Raw genomic sequence first — 17,245 nt, 5'->3', positions numbered from 1 at the left:
TTCTTCCTGGGGCGAGTTATGGGATTTGGCCTGTAACTAAAGTTGTGTGCTCAGCCTAAAGTTACCCACCTGTGGATCATGTGTGTGCACACCCTTGTACTTGCACACACTATCACTCTGTGCTGAAGAACGTTTCTGGTTACAGGTGTACATTTTGACCGAAATGTGCCATCTGCTGCGTATCCAAATTACAGTGTCTATTTGTCCCTAAGAGGCTAAAGTAAATACATGTCTTGACATATTTAATTTTGTTGGAATTCTTATGTAATTATTTTTTTAAATGTTTTTACAGTGTTTTGTGTAGTTGCTAGGAGGTGTGGCAGACCGGTTCCAGGCGCTTCAATCTGGAACCATGCAACCGCTACGGTCGCAGGTTCGAATCCTGCCTCGAGCATGGATGTGTGTGATGTCAGTAGGTTAGTTAGGTTTAAGTAGTTGTAAGTTCTAGGGGACGGACAAACCTAGATGTTAAATCCCATAGTGCTCATCGCCATTTGAACCATTTGTTGCTAGGAAGGTTAACTTGCAACAGTTAGGAGAGGGGCCCTACTATATTGAAGTTTTAATATTTTGTTTCCTTGAAAATGTTTAATTACCCGTTTAAGTATTGCTGTGTATGTTTATCAAACTTGTTTTTGTTGTTTGGTAGATGTTGACAGCCTTGAATCGGAGTGGGTTGCCGTTGCTGTTCTGCTGCTCCGAGGGAGGGCCGCGTTTTCCTTCTACTTGGGTGGCTTTACCGTCTTCGCACAAGGCCTAGGTGTCGACAGGTCACACACGCTTCTGCAGATCTTCAGGTCGAGCCTCAAGTTGAGTAGTTTATTGTCATTGTTTTGGCATCGTGCCACGCGACGGAGATGTCGCCGTATGTACTCATTTTAATGTCTGGTATTTAACGTTTGTTGAACTTATATTCAAGCCTTGTTGTGGGATTAGCCCACGGCTGTGATGCTAGTCGGACAGAGCGCCCCCGCTAATTTATTTAATCAATTAACTGTCTGTAACTGGGCAACAATCGTACTGCACAGTTGACATGTTCTTCGAGTGCCATTTGTAATTTTACGTTCTTACGCATTCTGATATTAATTTAAAAATCTTGAATTTGGCAAGAATCTTGGTAGCTATTTGTTAGTTTATGATAGACTTCTTATCAAAAAAATATTTGTTTTCGAATGATAAATGACGAGTCAAGTTGGGCCACACTTCCAGGTGTTTTCCTTAAATTAATCCCGATCCTTGTTCTGGGTCACCTGTTTTACTCCAAAGAGTTTTAAGGCACCAGAAGTAAAAGGGGTTCTACAGTCTCTAAGCGTAGGTACAACTATATATGACCTAAATGACTAACAAGGAAAAAATGTTTGATGTTTTTTGTATACCGTCTCACATAATTTGTAAATAACCATATAAATTTTACAGCTATTTAAATATAGTTTGCGACTGCTATGGTACATTATTTTGTGCTACCTTACTGTAAACCTCAAAATGTTATGAGGGAGAGAAAAATTATCGAATTCTGAAGTGTGCTCGGCAGTAAGCAGGTATTTATAAATTGACCTCTGAATTATTTGCTTATGACCATCCTATTCTCATGCTTGTAAATGATGAGTTCTATTGATCAAGGTATGTAAACTTGGTAAGGATTTACTGCAATGCAACACCCAGCCACTTTTCACTTGCACCATTTCCTGCGCCATAACTACAGGTAAATTTTACTTATGGTAGTAATATTATCAGCAACGATTAATGGTGGATTGAGTGAATGTACTCCCTATTGTAAAGTCAGAGGGTCGCCACTGTGATTTTGCGTTTGATACTATTTCTTTCGGGCCAAGTGGAGCTCCTTATTTTCTGCTTTGTGTTTCACGGGCCAAGAGATCAAGCACTGTGAACTGTATATTGTTTTGTTAATGTCTCAATTTTTTGTGATCACCGGGGCCATGTTTAGTGTTAGCATGGCTTACTGTTGCACTGGAACATATTTGAATTCAAGCACACTCCCACACAACCGCCCGCCCAATCCCCAGTCCATCCAAATCTTACGCTACAAATTTGAGAATACCAGCCATAACAAAGTTCTCTATGATTCTATAACTGAAGGACGCAAGGCAATACTGTGTTGCATGACATAATGACCGTTCTACCGCGGATGCGGTGGTCCGCGAATAAATCTGTTACCGTGATTAAAATCGGTCTATCTACACTTTCAATTACAAGTCCGTGCCGCAGCGAACCAATTACACAGTCACTGGCGTTGGTCGGCAAAAGGGGACGAGGAGGAGGATAGTGACAGCGGTACAGGGGAATTATGTCAACAAGGACTAGATGAATCACGTATAGTAAAAATACTGGTAGTGGTTTTATGTTTTACGGATGATCATCAGAAAAATCAAACACTATTTCAGTACACGTACTGAAATAGGGTTTTATTTTTTTCTCTGCTGGCCAGTGTCGTAACGTAACACATTCATGCTATATTGATCCACACGAATCCATAAGATGATGGAGGTTTAAACAGCGGAAAGAAGTAAACAGTGACTGCTAATGTTACGTCTGTAGTTTGATCATGAGATCAGTAAAGGTCAATCCAACTCCTAACCAAAAATGGTGGCATTCCACCGTCCCGTCAATTTTTTTCATTACGTAGTACTTTCCTTATCACTGAGTAATATGACAAGGCAATACTTATTCAAATTTTTTACCCAGTCTCTAAATGTATACATGGTTTCAAGTTGGCGAACACCATGTCTGCCGTAGAAATAGTCTCTGTGGGGAAGCGTCTGATATCCTATATTATTTCTGTCATTCAAATACCAACCAGGTTAGAATGGAAGCTGATCACTTCAGGAGAGTATTGGGTGATAGTACCATAGGTGTGTGGAGCAGGACCTGTGAAAGATACTGTAGAACTCCACTGAGATAACGATGTTTCCTCCAGAGTGCTCAGTTATGTGTGTATATCCGCTGAGTCGGTTTCCCAGATAAGAAGCCGCTTTAGTATACTATGAGAATTAATAATGTGTGGTATAAGCTCAGAATCTTTAGGAAACGAACGTTATTATGTCATTGATGACACGTGCAACTATATTACGATGGTAGCTATGCAAATAGAAAATGCTGCTTTAGATATGCTTTAATCGAAGGAAAGAAAATCGAATATCAAACGATGCACTTATCGAGTTTCGCAAGATCAGAAGGGAATGTCTAAGTACACTAAATTACAATAAATTATTCGAATAAGTCTTAGATATGCATCTGCCTTGCTGCAGTGGATACACCGATTCCCGTCAGGTCACCAAAGTTAAGCGCTGTCTGCGTGGCCGGCACTTGGATGGGTGACCATCCTGGCCGCCATGCGCTGTTGCCGTTATTCTGGGTGCACTCAGCCCCGTGATGCCAATTGAGGAACTACTCGACCGAATAGTAGCGGCTCGGGTCAAAGAAAACCATCATAACGACCGGGAGAGCGGAGTGCTGACCACACGCCCCTCCTATCCGCATACTGAGGATGACACGGCGGTCGGATGGTCCCGATGGGACACTTGTGGCCATACAGACGGAGTTATATGTTTTAGAGAGGATGTGAGATTACACAGCTGGCACAGCAACTACAAGTAATTACAGAGATAAAATATTACGAGCATTGAAATTTTATTAAAATATGTGTGTAGTTCGTAACTGTATTTGGAAGAAAAGTCATTGGAAAGAACTTTGCAAAATTGTTTACAGAATGTTTACAAATGAAGACAGATACGTATGACAGTAGAACTGATAAGGTATGCGTTTGGAAAATTACATGTATTTAAAAACGGAGTACTTTCCAATTATTGTGAAATCACCTGTTGCATGGGGGCTTAATTAAATATGATTGGAAATACTTTTTAGTTTTTAGTAGCTGTATGTCCGATTACGCTGTGTCTCGTAATCGGTTGGCCCTGACTAGTATTATTACGCTATCTGACTGCAAAGAACAACAACAAGAATGAAATGGAATTTTTCGTTAACACAATTAATTAATTAAGTCCCCAGCAACTATGAAACCTACGAAACCAAAGAATAAGTATAACTGTTCTGTATGTGGAAGTATGACTCAACGGACATCTGGCACGGTTCTTCTTCAACAAGACAAGAATTTTTAAATACCAATTTTACTGACGTGATAAAAGAAAATTAGAAATACGATAATTGCGTAAGGAAAGCAGAATTACACTCTAATACAAGAACACACGCCAGATGCTTTGTTGACTGAACCTGTAATGACGCATTATTTAGGATACTGGAATTAAAAACAAACGGAGTTAGTTACCTCATTTATATTGATGAAAATCACTCCAATCCTTACATGATATCTCAACCAGAACTCTCCAATATCACTTCTCAGCAAGCACTGCCTAATAGCACATCTCAACAAACACTCTCTGCTACAACATCTCAGCACAGACTACCACGAGCTCTCTCCAAGCACTGACTGCTACGAGTTCTTAACAGGCACTGACTACTACGAGCTGTCTCCAAGCACTGACTTCTACGAGTTCTTAACAGGCACTGACTACTACGAGCTCTCTCCAAGCACTGACTTCTACGAGTTCTTAACAGGCACTGTGTAGGCGGCTTAATAATACTCTTTGGCGCAATCTCTGGCGCAGTGGATCAGTGTAGCCACCTTTTATATGCCCCTTCTCCACAGGCCAGAATTTGATGGTATTTTTGCCAGCATTGGTGGTGAAAATACCACCAAATTACTCCAGAAAAATGCAGACAAAAATAAAAGATAATATTAATACCTAAATATCACATAATTAATTAAAATTTTGCCTTTGCACTGACCTTTCAATAACCTAATATATAAAATACAGTAGGCAATACAAATTCTTTTCATACATGTGGCTTTACATAATAGTTTACACAATACACAAGAAATCAGTTTATACAAATGTTCACATAAAATGCTTTCAATGATTAGTTCCAGTAGTAGCACCCAGCGATGGTCAACAGGTGCAAACACCAACAAGTGACATCATTTTAGTAAAAGCAGTTTCATCAGTGGCACCCAGTAAAGTTGAGCAGGTACACACAGCAACAAGTTACATTATTTCAGTAAAAGGCAGTCCATCAGTGGCACCCAGTAGTGTTGAGCAGGTACACACAGCAACAGGTGACATTATTTCAGTAGAAGCAGTTCATCAGTGGCACCCAGTAAAGTTGAGCAGGTGCAGACACCAACAAGTGACATTATCTCAGTAGAAACAGTCCATCAGTTGCACCCAGCAATGTTGAGAGCAGGTGCAGACACCAACAAGTGACATCATTTCAGTAGAAGCAGTCCATCAGTTGCACCCAGCAATGTTTAGCAGGTGCAGACACCAACAAGTGACATCATTTCAGTAGAAGCAGTCCATCAGTTGCACCCAGCAATGTTGAGCAGGTGCAGACACCGACAAGTGACATCATTTCTGTAGAAGCAGTCCATCAGTTGCACCCAGCAATGTTGAGGAGGTGCAGACACCAACAAGTGACATCATTTCAGTAGAAGCAGTCCATCAGTGGCACCCAGCAATGTTGAGGAGGTGCAGACACCAACAAGTGACATCATTTCAGTAGAAGCAGTCCATCAGTGGCACCCAGCAATGTTGAGTAGGTGCAGACACCGGCAAGTGACATCGTTTCCATACAAGTAGTCCATCAGTTACACCTAGCAATGATGAGCAGGTCCAGAGAGCAGTCCATGATATTCACTATCACCCATCACACTGTTCATCAGAGTATATAAGCACAAATTAAACATGTCCTACTGACACCAATCATGTAGAAAAAGTACAAGTAACAGTCCATAATATTCATTATCCCTGACCACACTGTTCATCAGCAGAAATTAAACATGTCCTAGTGGCACCAATCATGTAGAAAAAGTACAAGTAACAGTCCATAATATTCACTATCACTGATCACACAGTTCATCAGCAGAAATTAATCATTCCTAAGTGTCACACATTATGTTGAAAAAGTGCAGGTAACAGTTCATAATATTTACCCTCACTAATCAGACAGTACAGGCATGAACAATAGTTTGAACGCACATACAAATGCTTTTACACTAAACATAAAATCATAACAAACACACAAATGATGTCAGATAATTTTCATATTAACTATTACAAATACTCAAATATCAGTAAACCTATAATATTTATGGGTGTCAGTGCAAACCACCACAAACAAATAAAATAATATTTACGAGATAGGTGGGTAGGATTAGGAAAGGAAAACACACAAAACACACTCATTCATCTTTCATCCACATTAAGTACTACTGTGTAATTGAATGGTGTTAACTGTGTAAATGTAATTCTGTCAAAATCTGATGTTCATCATGTGTATCAAGTAGTAGTGGCAGCAATGTATAACAGTAAATAATAGTTAGGTCAACGTCATAGTCATCATGTCAAGACCAATGTTTGCCAAGCCAGATCAAAATGTACTGTTGCTGAACAACTGTCAGTGAGCCGAGATATGCAAATACTTCCTCTCTCCAAAAAAAAGTATATACTGCTTAGTGATTTAACAAAGTGTGTGTATAGACTATCTTCCTTCTACCTTAATGTTCTAGTCTGCTATCTTCATCCTCCTTGTTCCATAAGACCAACAAAAAAAATATGCATCTCACTTACTTTACCTCTTATCCACCAAAACTCCAATAATCATCAACTTCACACAATCTCAATAATACCTCAATAATACCTCTTCAATGCGTCGATACATATAAACCTTATTGCCAATATATGCTCCTCACTTACTTTACCTCTTATCCACCAAAACTCCAATAATCATCAACTTCACACAATCTCAATAATACCTCAATAATACCTCTTCAATCCGTCGATACATATAAACCTTATTACCAATATCATTTCACTTCCATAACAACTCTTTCCTCTAGTCAGTCTCCTCGAACAAGTACAGATAAAATCCTAATGCAAACTTCAGTTCATCATCCCATACAATCTGAAGACACATTGCCAACACACAACCTCTGTGTAATCCATCTGACCCAAATCTTCTGCTCATTATGAATTATAAACAAAGAAATGCATACATGACCTCTAACAGACTTAGTTCGAATAACTCTCAGTAATTAAGTACGATTACAGAGTGTGAATAATCATAATATTTCACAGTGTGCACACCACTTCAAGAATTATGGCAAACAGAAGCAAACATGTGGAGTATTTCTTGTGTCAAGTGTCACTTCCTATTTCAATTGCTCACGAAAAATGCAGTGTAATAATTGTCAATGGTCTAAACCTAGTAATGGTATGTCATGTCGTTAGCTTCCTTCCTATTAGCATACCTTTATACAGCTTCCATAAAACCTCCAGCTCATGTGACTTCTATGAAGTTTTTTGTACTAATGTTGTTCGTCGAATTATAGCAGTTCATTTTCTTATCTTAAAAATATAAGGCACTTAGCGTAAGCAAAACAAGCACTAGCGAGTAAATATACCAGTAGAGAACAGAATGTCAACAAGTGGATCCAGCACAATTCCTACAACGAGGCTCTGCCAAGCGAACAATCTATAATTAATCCAATAGTGTGACCTAAACTCTCTGTTTGTACACAGTATATCAGCATTTCTATACACCAAGTTAAAGAGTAGTTATGACAACAACAGATATGTATATGTTTCAAATCAAGTTCTCACTTTTACTTTTAAAACACTTTATTTAAAATATACACATGTTGACTTTACTAAAATAGGCGCACGAAGACTGACTAATGCGCCTCAACACACACACATATATACACAAACATCTGTCACCACAATCGATATTTCTCGAACATACTCGATATCCGATATAAATGTATTACAATTCCAACACGCCTCCTTACATTTATATCGCGATGTTTAACATATTCCTAATTTTAATGAATTTTTCTTTACATAACGACTTTGTGAATATATCTGCAACATTTTCATTCGAATCTACTTTAACAATATCAATGAGTCCCTGTAAATAATACTCATGCACAAAATGGTAATGTACTTCTATATATTTTGAATTCTTTGTGAAATTACCAAACTTCGCTATATTTAATGCTCCTGAATTATCTTCATATATGACAATAGGTTTTTCAAATTTAACATTAAAAATGTCTAAAATATCATGTACAAGTTTCACCTCGCTAACAGCTTCAGACAATGCTACATATTCTGCAAAAGTTGAAGCCTTTGTGACACTCGCTTGTTTTCTTGACTTCCAAAATACAACATTACTAAATAATCTAATTACATAACCAGAAGTTGACTTTCTATCCACACTATCACCTGCCCAATCTGAATCCACAAAACAATCTAATATCTCAGCACCTTCATTCCTACAATAGTTTAATTTCAAATCTTTAGTTAAATATAAATATTTCAAAATTCTCAAAGCATATTTAAAATGAGTACTACTGTAACAACTTTGGAATCTGCTCAAGTAATTCACACTATAGCTAATATCTGGTCTAGTACCCGAACTTATGTACAAGAGTGCACCTATCAAGTTTCTATATCTAACGTCATTACAATCTTCATACGCTGGTTCTAACTTTAAATTTACTTCCATTGGAGTTTTGTACAAGATCGAATCTTCAATTTTATATTTCGCAGCTAACGAATCAATGTATTTTTCTTGACTCAAACTCATAACTCTTGTTTCATAATCATAATTAATATCGATGCCAAGATATCTTTTTACCTCACCTAAATCTTTCATATTAAATCGCTTTGACAATAAGTTCTTAATCTTAACAATTTTTTCTTTTCTCACACAGCAAATGAGCAAATCGTCGACAAAAATAATCAAATAAATCAAGACATCTCCATCTCTCAATACATAAAGACAATAATCATATTTACTCCTTTTAAAACCTAAACTTCTTAAAAACTCGTCAAGACAATTGTACCAAGCTCGTGAGCTTTCTCGCAAACCATACAATGCTTTATACAATTTACAGACTCTACCCGTACCATCATCATATCCTCTTGGCTGCTTTACATAAACTTCAGATAAAACTTTACAATTTAGAAACGCAGTCTCTACGTCCATTTGTTCTATAACCAAACCTTCTTGACAACAGTATGACAACAAAATCTTTAATGTTTGCATATTGGTTACTGGAGAATAAATATCCTCAACGATTTCTTTTTGTTGAAACCCCCTGACAACTAATCTTGCTTTGTAAACACCCTCTGATTTCTTTGTGAAAACCCACTTTACATCAATGGCTTCTTTATCAACTGGTTTATCTACTAATTCCCATGTTTTGTTTTTGTTCAAACAATCAATTTCCTTATTCATCGCTTTTTCCCAATAATTTGATTCGGCACTGTTAATCGCCTCCTCAAAGCTTTCCGGACTATTTGCACTGCAAAAGTTTACATAAATAAAATTGCTATAAACATAATCATTTAATATTTTTGGTTTTCTTTCTCTAGATGATCTCCTCAACTCAAGTACTTTCTCTGATTCATGATTATCAGAAAGCTTTTCATTTTTCTCAATTTCCTTCTGTTTTTCTATTAGTTCAGTTTCATTTTCTATACTTTCGTGTTCAGAATCACTAGAATATTCACTTACTGAATCATAATCTTTAAACCCAATACATTTAACACCACTTTCAACAATGTCCACATGTCTAGCAACAACTATCTTATTATTTATTAGCACTCTGTAGCCTACTTCACAATAACCCATTAAAACCCCCAAATCGGCTTTCCTATCCCATTTCGACTTTCTCAGTTGCTCAGGTACTCTTACAAAAACTCTACTCCCATACAACTTCAAATGATTAACATTAGGTTTTTTTCCCAGTAATATCTCATAAGGAGTTTTCTTTTCAATGGTGTTAGCTAAAGTTCTGTTTTTGAGATATGCTGCTGCACAAACCACTTCAGGCCAAAATCTCTTGTCTACTCGCGCTTCGGCTAGCAGACACCGTGACATGTCCATGATGGATCTGTTATACCTTTCAGCAGTACCATTAAGCTCATGCACATAAGGTGGACAAGCATTCAATACAATTCCTTTTTGTCTCACAAATTCATAGACATTTTCATTTAAATATTCCTTCCCATTGTCACATCTTATCTTTTTAACAGTTTTCCCAGTGAGATTCTCAACTTCATTAATATACTCTACAAAACATTTGTATACTTGATCTTTAGATTTTATGGTGTAAACACGAGCTGCCTTACTGTAATCATCAATGAAAGAAAGAAAATATCTTTCCCCATGCATTCCAGTAGTTGAGTGAGGCCCATTTAGATCTGTGTGAACAATTTCTAAGATTTCTTTTGCTTTGGTTCTATTATTTTTAAAAGGAACATTATGCATTTTGTTTTCGATACAGATTTTACATTTCATAAATTCTGATTCTAGTTCTGAAGGAACCCCATCTAACAATTGATGTTTACATAAAGTATTTAGATAATTGAAATTAACATGTCCCAAAATGCGGTGCCATTTTTCCTTTGCTGTCATATTATTGTCTTTACTCATAACATTAACATTAACTTCTCCTTTATTAATAGTACTACTCATTTTATACAACCGACCCTCTTTCCATGCAATCGCAATCAATCCATTAGCTTTATCAAAAATTTTTGCATTATTCCCTACCGATACAATTTTGTGATTATCTGTAATTTTAGCATAACTGATCAAGTTTTTGTCTATGTCTTTTACAAAGAAAACATTTCGCATATTAATTGGAACCATTTGATCATAGACAGGAAAATTACTAATTACATTACCAACTTTAGTAGCTTGCAAAATTTTTCCATCAGCAATTTTTACATTTATAGGTTGTTTTAAAGTTATACTCTTAGAAAAATATTCCTCATTATTAATAACATGATCAGTACAGCCACTGTCTAATAACCAATTGATTTGAATTTGATTGTTATTACTTGACTCTACTGTTCTATTTTGACCTATCATAGAATTAACCTCTGTTATAAAACTACTCATACCATGATCACTCTGATGGTAACCTTGCTTGCTGTGATGCCGACCGCTGCTAAAACCATGCTGCTCTCCTCGACCACGTTGCCTGCTGCCATAACCTCCACGCTGCATGTTGCCGTAATATCCACGCTGTACATTGCTATAGCCTCCACGCTGCATATTTCCATTACCTCTGTCGCTGCTTTGAAAATGTACTCCACGATGCCATGTGCCTCTGTTACTTGTTCTTCCCTGGGTACAATCACGTTTGAAGTGACCTGCTTTGCTGCATCGATAACATACTTGCTCCTGATTTCTTGAATTCAATTTTCTTTCTGTATGAAATGCATTTGATTTTACCTCTTCATTTCCAGTTTTTGCATTCAATAATTGAATCTTACTTTTAACGTATTCAACTGTCTGGTCCTCTTCCTTCAAGACGTCCACTAAGTCCCCAATATAGCTCATTGACTCTGGTAACGTTCGCAGCATATAATTTAACTTCTCCTTTTCCGTTACTTTGGCGCCTGCAGATTTCAGCTCATTTACAGTTTTTTTCAAATGCACTGAAAAATGTCCCCGTATCACTGTAATCACTTAACCTCAATTTGTCCAACTTGTTTCTGCATAATATTTGAAGGGCTGTAGACTCTTTCGAATATAATTCATCAAATTTCTTCATGATCTCGAAAGCACTTTCTCTGTCACTCACGAATTCTAGTTGCTTATTTGTGATTGCACCATAAATATAGTTGATAGCCTTCAAGTCCTCTTCATCCCACGTTTCGTTGTCTGAACTCACTTTTGCCCTCGTAGTCACTGTATAGCATTTCTTCATTTTTAGGTACATGATTATCCGCTGCTTCCAGTTCCCATAGTCTTCGCCATCAAATACAGGAATAGTTATATCAGCCATGTCGAACTTTCTGAATAACACGCGACGGCCACAATATAATATTTAACTTCTACTTTTCTTTTCAAGAACCACGCTCTGCTACCATGTTTCAAATCAAGTTCTCACTTTTACTTTTAAAACACTTTATTTAAAATATACACATGTTGACTTTACTAAAATAGGCGCACGAAGACTGACTAATGCGCCTCAACACACACACATATATACACAAACATCTGTCACCACAATCGATATTTCTCGAACATACTCGATATCCGATATAAATGTATTACAATTCCAACAGTATAAATATGCAATCCATACGCATAGCAGCAAACAGGTCATTAGCGTCATATCAGCATAAGCAAATAAATGTTCATATGTCATCTTAATAAGTAAACATGAAGGCGCAAGCAGATAAATCACAAAGTATAACTTACATACATAATCACAGTCAGCACAATTAATCAGGTGACAATTATAATTTAAATAAATAAGCACAGCAGGCACATAATTAAAAAATATGACATCAGTGAAAAAGCATTGCAGCCAAGCGATGCATAATATATACAAATAACAATCCAGTTCATTAATAATCATTGTCAGAATCAGTTAACGTACGCAAGCACGTCGCTTCACAAGTAAATTCATAGAACATGAAAGTAGCACAAAGTATGAATCACGTAATCGCGAGCAGCAAATTACGTCTAAAGTACGTAGCTAAGTGGAAATATGTTACCTGAAAAATAAACTCAATTAATAGTTACCTTTTTAGTTTATTACTTTCTTCTTCGAAATTACATTCTTTCTGAAAATTTCTCGATAGCAAGTCGTCTTAACGTCGGAGACACACAGAATTTACCTGAAGTTCTTAAATATTTTATAGAACCGTATCCTGAAAAATACTGAATGTTAATAACATAATTCATCAAGTCACTATAGCTTTATACTGAATTTAATCGGAGAAATTAAACTGTGTATTTGTTTACGGCTGTCAGTGCATTCGCACTGAACGCTCGATCAGCTGTAGGTGCGTGACGTAGGAAGCAATTGTTCGCGGTCAACGACTGCTTTGTGCGGCGCGCAGACTTGACTGTTGCTTTGAGTATATGCCGCCGCCAAAACACAGTGCGGTATCCTTGTAGTCTCCGCATGTTTACATGTAGCTGTTAGTTTCTCACAAGTATGTCATTCCACAAAAATTTTAACGTTAGATATATGATGTATTCCCTTAGAGCGTCGTGATTTAAGAGTTTCTACTTCAACAGTGTTATCATGTATAATTTTGCGAATTCTATATGGACCGTTATAAAGCAGAATAAATTTGCGACACAAAGCTTTTCCTTTGTGAGACAAACGGTGGGACTTAATTAACACTTTTTGACCAACTGACAAGATTTTTGAACGACCAGGACGCTTAGCTGATTTCTCTCTTCTAGCAGCCGCAGATGCAATATTTCGTAGAGCCAGGTTGACAACTTCAGAATGCCGCAGTTTCCGTGAAGGCGGAAAAGGAACGATTTCAGAAATGCGATTTCTCGGTGCTTCATTTTTTAATACCAGTATAGGCGGTAAAGAAGTTGAATCATTAGAGAGGTCATTCAGAATGTTTTGAAAAATATGAAGATACTAATCCCAAGTTCTGTGATTCTGATGACAGTAAAGACGACACAATTTATTGATTTCCTTCATCCAGCTCTCTGAAGCGTTAGATTGAGGGTGAAAAAGTGAATTGAAAATTGGTTTAATTTTACGACGCTGTAGAGTACGAAGCCAAATTTTAGAACGAAACTGTGATCCATTATCTGATATAACCTTATCAACATGACCAACTTCTTTAAGAAAATGTTTGATGAAAGCGTTAGATACTGAACGAGCTGTTGCTTTGCGTAAAGGTGTAAAATACACATATTTCGACGTCAACTCCACTGCTACGAAAATGTACGCAAAACCATAAGTAGAACGAACCACTGGACCGAACAAATCGACTGCAGCCATCTCCTTTAATTTCGCTGGAATGATAGGAAACAACGGTGCTCTATGAGAAACTGTTAGCGGCTTAGCCTTTTGACATAATTTGCATTTGGCCAGAACAGATCGAATACGTTTTTCCATATTACTGAAGTAGCAATTTTCTCGTAATTTATGAAAGCATTTTCTGGGACCAAAGTGTGCATAACTGAAATGCGTATTCCAAATCAGCTTATTAACCCACTCATCAGGAATACAAACTAACCAAACAGAGTTGTCGACCGATTTTCGTTTAAAAAGAAGTTTCCAGATAGATCGCAAAAACGAGGTGTGGCCAAATCGTCCAAACTAACAAAGCGTCTAAGAAAATTACAGACACCAAGGAAACTACGAAAATCACGTTTTGTGGTAGGAACAGCATAGTTACGAATAGCGTCTAATTTCTCTGGATCAGGAAGAATACTTCTGTAGAAATAATGTGACCGAGAAATTTCACCTGTGAACGACCAAATTCAGATTTTTCTAAGTTCACTGTAATGCCAACTCTTGCAAAAATACGTAATAATGAATCCAAAATTTTTGTTTTGCTCACTCCAAGAATGTTTAGCAATAAGAATGTCGTCAACATATGAAGTAATATTGTCACGAAGATAAACAGGTAAAATTTCATTTAAGCTACGAATGAATGCTGCTGAAGATACAGTAAGTCCAAACGGTAATTTCCGAAACTGGTAACAGTTACCAAAGGCTAAAAAGGCAGTATATTTTCTACAATCAGGGTGGAGTTCTATTTGTCAAAAACTTGCGCGCATATCAATCGTGGATAAAACTTTAATTCCATGGAAATGTTGAAGAAGTTCATCTAAATTTTGTGGACGGTCAGTTTCAGGAATGATGATATTATTTATCTGTCTGGAATCCAGAACCAAACGAATTGATCCATCCTTTTTAAGAACAACGTGTAATGGGCTAGTATAAGGACTGACTGCAGGCTCAATAATGCCCTGATCTAACATGTACTGAAGTACATTCTTAACCTTGTCTCTGTAAGCCAAAGGAATAGCGTACGTTTTCCCGCGAAATGGTGTGTGTTCTTTTACTTTAAATAAATATTGTAAACCTTGTATAGTTCCTGTGTGATGACTAAATACTGTAGCATGTGAAGTCAAAATGTGGTGCAGCTCTTCTCTTGCAACGTCATCTGGCACTTCAGCTTTCTTAACCTTTTCATTAATTAATTCTTCGCTATTAATTATATCATCCATCGCGTCTCTGTATCTATTGTCATTGTCATGAATAAACACACTGTCGTCATAATGCTCAACGAAAACATCAGTAGTAAGAAACCTTAAACATGTTGTATCTGACTCAGATCTTGTTAAACACTCGAAAAATTTCAAACTTTTCGGCATTCCGGCAACAGTCAAATTCACACTTCCTTCTCTAAAGTTCAAAATTGCCTTATGTGCGTTAAGAAATTCCATACCTAATATAATTTGTGTACTGAGTAATGGAACAATAATAAAATTAGCAGAAAATTCGTATCCTTGACAAATGAAATTTAAGTTGGTCTGTTGTTTGACTTCCACACTTTTTCCAGAAATCGCTCCTCGAATTGTAGTTTTTGAAATAGGTAACACGGGACAGGCAATAGTTCTTTCACATATACGAAAAACTGATTCACTAATGACATTCACTGGGCTCCCAGAATCTAAAACTGCAGTGAACTTATTCTTACCCACACATACTTCAATAACAGGATGTAAAAACGCGTCTACATTATTTTCCTTTTCGTCTAACAAAATGTCTCTCATGTCTTCCAGGCGTACGTAGTGTAAAGTCGTAGTGTCATTACTTTCTGAACCGTCTATATTGCTGCCAGAAGCCGAAGCTACAAGTCACTGTCGATTGTTTGAGTCACGTCTTTGATCATTCGCGTCATTTCGCGGATCAATTTCAACGATTTGCACTTGTCTCTCAGAAGTTCTGTCACGTGGAGGATGCCAATTAGGTCCCTCCTGTCTGTTAGATGCAAATTCTTGGTTGTGTCTGTTATTAAAATTTCTGTTTTCCTGTCTGTCTGCATAACTACTTCTTGTATAATTTCGACTGTCACTTCTGAAATTATTGTTGTATCTACTACCCTGATTATTTCTTTAGTAAGAATTTCTATTACTGTTTGAATAATTTCTGTCTTGATAATACCGATTACTGTTTCCGTATGATTGATCATTCCGGTAGGAATTACCGTTATTATGATTGTCTGTGTAATTTCTGTTAGAACGTATGTTATTGTCATAGGGCTGGTATCTATTGTCCTGTCTTTTATGTCTGTCATTCTCAAAGTTACCCATATAGCGCCCGTTCCTATCACTATCTCTTTTCTCTGAAAATCTATTGTAAATGCTGTTACTGAAAAAGTTACAAGAAGTCCCGTCGTCGTTGTCATACTCAAGTTCTTGCAACAAAGTCTTAAAAGTCTCGATGTCGTCTTTACATCTTCCGGCTAAAGCAATTTGTCTTATGGATTGTGGCAGCTTAGTTAAACAAATGCGAATTAATTCTGTTGGGCTATAAGGGTTGGACAGGAACTGATTCTTTCGAATCATGTCTTCAAAGTATTCTGCTGGCGTGCGGAACTCAGACTGTTTGAAATTACGCTGCATAATAAGACTGTGTTTGACTCTGTCTTGCGTGTTTTCGGACCAATATGCTGATAGAAATGCATGATAAAAATCATTTAGATTATTACAATCTCTAATGAGTGCGCGCATCCGCGTCGCCGGTTCGTTTTCTAAATATCCACACATAAATTCCAGTTTGTGACTTAGTGGCCAATTTGGTGGAAGTGCGTACATAAATTGATCTAACCATGAACATGGATGTATGTCATTCTTAGAATTGCGGAAGATCTTAAATTTCCGGACAGTCAAAAAGTGTTTATAGTCAAAGTTTTCGCCTCGTGGCGACAAAGACCTACCGCGTCTGTCCCAGTCCGAATGTCGATTATTGTCAAGTTCGCGCGCCTGGCGCTCTCTTGTTGCTTCTCGTAAATGAAATAAATTACTTTCTTCATACCCCTCTGCTATCTGTGATTCTAAGTTCCTTCTACTGTCCTTTCCTACTATTTCGCCTTCGATTTGTTTGACTTGCTTTTGTAATGCCTCAAATTCCCTTTTCACGCGTTCATTAAATTTTCCCTGATTTTCAACATGCTTATTTATATTCTGGTACTCTTCGGTTTCTGAAAATGGTAATGGAGCTATATCATCCGAATCTCTGTCCCCATTTCAACTAAGATTTGTCAATTTATCTGAAATCTCCTCAACTCTTTCCGCTAAATCACCTATTTTTTCTTTCTGTTTATTTACGTCTTCCGTAAGTGTCGCGACT

The sequence above is a fragment of the Schistocerca serialis genome, unplaced genomic scaffold (genome assembly GCF_023864345.2).
Source record: "Schistocerca serialis cubense isolate TAMUIC-IGC-003099 unplaced genomic scaffold, iqSchSeri2.2 HiC_scaffold_842, whole genome shotgun sequence".
NCBI lineage: Eukaryota > Metazoa > Arthropoda > Insecta > Orthoptera > Acrididae > Schistocerca > Schistocerca serialis.
Note: the sequence above shows the minus strand (reverse complement) of the source record.